The 4,564-nt window shown below is 43.1% G+C and overlaps 1 pseudogene; it reads right to left on the bottom strand.

Annotated features, from left to right (window-relative positions):
• Positions 1-1,862: 1,862 nt before the first annotated feature.
• Positions 1,863-2,928, bottom strand: LOC118980452 (hypoxia-inducible factor 1-alpha inhibitor-like; annotated as a pseudogene).
• Positions 2,929-4,564: the final 1,636 nt, after the last annotated feature.

Raw genomic sequence — 4,564 nt, 5'->3', positions numbered from 1 at the left:
ATATATATAAATATATATAGTGAAGGAGAATATATAGTGAAGGAGAAAGAGCTGTGCTTTCTCTCACTACTTTTCTCTCCTGTGAAGGAGAATATATATGTGATTTTGCTTTGAAGCTCTTTCTGAGATCTTTGGGGGAAAAGAGTGGCATTTCCTTCTAAAGTTTATTTTCTTTTTTCCCCCAGCAATGACTATACTTGAAAGAACTATTCTTGAGAAGGCATCATGTTTGTGCACACACTGCCTCAGAGAACCCCAGAATGGAATACTAAAAATAAACACCCCTTCCCAAAATACACACACCCTCTCAGTCCATCAGGGCACTATAACTCTAAACAGCTTTGAGAGTAAGAGCCATAGCTCAGACACTGGAAGTAAACTTGTGTCAGAAAAAGAAAAAAAAAGAAAGAAAAAAAGTATCAACCCAAAGACTCCAAATCCTCTTTCCTTCCAAAAAAAGGGGGGAGGGCATGAAGGTGGAAGGGGAGGTGAGAAGACAGGATAACCATATTGCTCAATTCCACATGCCCCACGTCTACTGAACAGATGTGAATGATGACTCTTCAAGTTGTGCAGTGAACAGCTGCCCAGCTGTTAGGCCGCTGCCCTGAGAGGGATTCCCATGAGTAGCTACGAGCAGAAAAGAAAAATATCCTTCTGTGATCCACCACTTGCCCTGACTTTGGAGGGTGTCATGGAACATTACAGAGGGGTCTGGCACAAGCACTGGCTTTCAGAGACAAGGCTACATTTTTATACTTGCCATGAGGTGGGTGACAGGTGGTGAGTTAGCTGCCTAAGCTGGACCCCATTTATTTTCTATTCATGCAGGAAGCTCCTTAGACATAAAGATCCTAGCCTGAACAGAAGAGGCTAGCCAGTCAGCCTCAGGCAGGTTGCAGTGAGACCTAGCCAACCTTCAATAGCTAAAACTGAGTTGAAAATCTTTAGGTTAGTTCAGGCAGTACTGCTCTGGGGTTTTCACTGTATGTCCTACTGGAGAGGGTTAAGCAGCAGAGAAACTTGGTAAGAAGAAAGGCAGGCCAGTGTGAAAATTTATCCAAGCATGCACACATACACACAAAGTCTGCACGGAGGAGTGCACTCTAGAACTGAGAGATGACACTGCTAGGACTATCTGGGTACCCAGCACAGAGAGCAAGAGCTGTTGCTGAAAGAGCAGAGCTGTATGTGTCTGTAATTTGAAACTTATGTATAATCGTTGGCTCTCGTGTCTCAAGGCTCTTTCCTGCGTATGACGAGTGTGAACATCCAAGTTGGAGCCTGTCTACTTTTCTCTCATAGGAAGCTCTCTACACTCTCAAAGCAAGCCTTCTCACTTTCCTCATTAGAGTCCCAGCAGCCATTCCTACCCAACCTAGAGCCTGACTTTGTGAAACCTGAAAGAAGCCCACTGACCTAGAGGTCAGGATAGCTCTGGCCCTGCAGCCCTGATGTAGTGGGCATCTAAGAGCATTTCCTCTCTCTCAGGCTGAGGCACAGAGGTTGCAGGAGATAAGGCTGAGAGCCACATGTACACAAATATCCTGAGGTTGACTGGCTGACACACACAGACATGATGACAACTAGAAGCTGGAACTCCACACATTGAATGCAGGACTTCAGGGGAGTAGAAAAGGAAGGTGCTGGGGCACAGAGGCAAGGGTACAAAGTCCCCCCAACTGGGAATGGAGTGCCAACCACCCTGCCTTGCTCCAAACACTTGCCTCCAGGACCATGGCAAGAGTCCAGTCCATTAAGTGCTATGTGCAGTACTAGTGCTTTGAATCTGCTGTCCTTATCAATGAAGCAGTATGGATGGGCTAGCAGTCACCTGGCAGGAGGCCTCAACTCCTGGCAGGCTAGTTGTATTGGCCCTTGCTCATTGTGTTCAACAAAGGCTCCACCTCTTATGAGTTCCCCAAGGCCTCTCAAAGCACTTTCTCCATGTTTCTCATTATGGCCACTTTCTGATGGACTTTGAGAGGATATTCAATTCTCTTAGGGTTGGGAGCCCCCTTTATCAGAAGTTCACAGTGATGGTAATCCCCCCCACTTAGTAATGACTCTATACGATGCCACCAGTGCATTGAGATGTAAAGAACATCACCAGGAACAACCACTGTTTCATAACCAACCACGTACTGGAAATTGGGGAACCTCTCATAGTCAGGATTGTCAAAGTCCACGTGGCTTTGTCTGTCACGCGAGTGATGAACAGGATTTGGGTAGAGGTGCTCAAGATGATCTGGAGGGAATAAAATGCATTGCTTGTAGACCTTTATATGAGCAAAGAAGTTCTGTCCCTCATCACAGTGAGCAGATGTTACGTTTTCTTCCACACTAACGAGAAGCAGATAGAAGGTCAGCTGTCCCCAGCCACAATTTCCTTGCTGCTTATTAATCACGTTCCTGTTAAAACCCTTGTCCAGAAGCCCATGACAATCTTCCTGCCCACAATGTCACTGAGCATTTGCTGTACACACAACCTCTCGTCCTTTTCTTGCTGCTGTACATCCTGCAGTTTCTCAACAAAGTCATGGAATTTCATTTCCTCCCTGTTAGACCTTGGCTTAAAATTCTGGATATTAGCCATCTTCTTTCTCATCATAGTATAGGAGCTTGTGGGTATTGGTGCTGCATACTGAGAAGTCCCCATTGCTAATATTTTCTTGCAGGTATTCAAGGTCCCATTTCAAGGCAGGATATACAGGATTTGTGTAGGTCAGCACCATGGACTGCCCATTCTTCATAAGCTCCTCTGCCCAGGGTCACTCTGACTCAGACTCAGACCAGGCTGGGTGAGAAAGCTGTAACTGCACAGTTGGCACTCATTCCATGCAAGGCAGGGGCTTCAGCCTCTTCCCAGTGTTCTCCAGAGCCTGAGGCCATGGCCTCCACTGCTGTAGTTAGCTGCCATCTCTGCATCTAGGGAAGGCCCAACCAAAAGGTTTATTTTCATTGCCATTAAAATAAAAATAAAGTCACCAGCCAAGAATGCAATGTCTACCTTTAAGCCAGCAGCTCTCATTTAAAACCCTGTTTGCAGCAGCATTTTTCTACTTAAAGTTATGCGATGGCCAGTTTTGAGAAACTGCTTTTCTGCTCCAAAAATGCTCAGCCAGCCATAGCTACCAAGAATTCACGTCTACATTGCAAAAATTGCAAAAATGAAATAGGAATTTGTGAAAGTTCCTCATTCTTCCAGGAACAACAGTACTGGCTCTTCTTGAAGATCAGAGCAGGACACAGTGGTCTTTCCATGGGGCTGGTGAAGAAGTCACCTTCATATTTCCAAACCATCTGGACAATTCTGAAGTCATTCTCCATAGAGAGGGGAGCTGAGAAAGGCAATTGTGCAAGCAAAGCCAGATGAGCTAGAAACAGGTTCTTCCTGCCAACTTTTCAGCATTTTAGCTTCACTGTTCATTATTATACTGGGAATTGTTAACTTCTTCCTCCACGTTAAGGAGAAAGAATTCAAGAGTGAGAGAGACCAAGAGACTTGAACCCGGCTAAAATCCAGGAAATCATTGAGCTCCCTGAGAAACTACGCCACTTTCTAAGAAAACTAAGAAACTATGTAAAAATACACATAACATAAAAACTTATCTTAATTATTTTAAGTGCACAAGTCAATGGTATTAAACTCATTCACATTGTTGTGCAGCCTTCATCATCTATGTCCATAACTTTTTTCATCTTGTACAATGGAAACTATATACCTACTAAACTATAACTCCCCATTTTCCCTTTTCCTCAGCTCCTGGCAACCACTATTACACTTTCTTTCTATCTCTATGAGTTTGACTCCAAGTACCTCACATAAGTGGAATCACACAGTATATATTTTTTGTGACTAGCTTATTTCACTTTGCATGACATCCTCAACTTTCATCCATGTTGTAACATATATCAGAATTTTCTTCCATTTAAGGCTAAATAATATTCCACTGTATGTATAAATCCCCGTTTGGCTATCCATTCAGCTGGTGGACACTGGGTTACTTCCGAATTTTAGCCATTGTGAGTAAGGCTGCTGTGACATGGGTGTACATACAAACATCTCTGATAACCTACTTTAATTCCTTGTTTGGGTATACATTCAGAAGTGAAACTGCTGAATCATATGTTAATTCTATTTTTAAGTTTTCAAGGAACTTCCATACTGTTTTCCACAGGGGCTGCATCATTTTACATCCCCCCAGGTAGTGAACAGGGTTCTGATTTCCATATATCTGTACCAATATTTGTTATGTTCTCTTTATTAGTTTGTTTTATAATAACAATTCTAATGGTCTGAACTGGTATTTCATTGTGGTTTGATTTGCATTTTCTTAATGATTAGTGTTGTTGAACATTTTTTCTTGTACTTAATGGCCATTTGTATATCTTCTTGGAGAAATGCCTATTCAAATCCTTTTTAAAAATATTTTAAATGTTTATTGATGGGTCAGGGGGAGAGAGAGAAAAAAACATTGATATAAGAGAGGAACTTTGATTGGTTGCCTCCCATTTGTGCCCTGGCTGGGGGGTCAAATCTGCAACCTAGGTATGTGCCCTG

Source organism: Sturnira hondurensis, unplaced genomic scaffold, assembly GCF_014824575.4.
Source record: "Sturnira hondurensis isolate 20B ecotype Veracruz unplaced genomic scaffold, ASM1482457v3 Scaffold0022910, whole genome shotgun sequence".
In the NCBI taxonomy this organism is placed as follows: domain Eukaryota; kingdom Metazoa; phylum Chordata; class Mammalia; order Chiroptera; family Phyllostomidae; genus Sturnira; species Sturnira hondurensis.
Note: the sequence above shows the minus strand (reverse complement) of the source record. Positions and strands in the feature narration are given on the sequence as shown.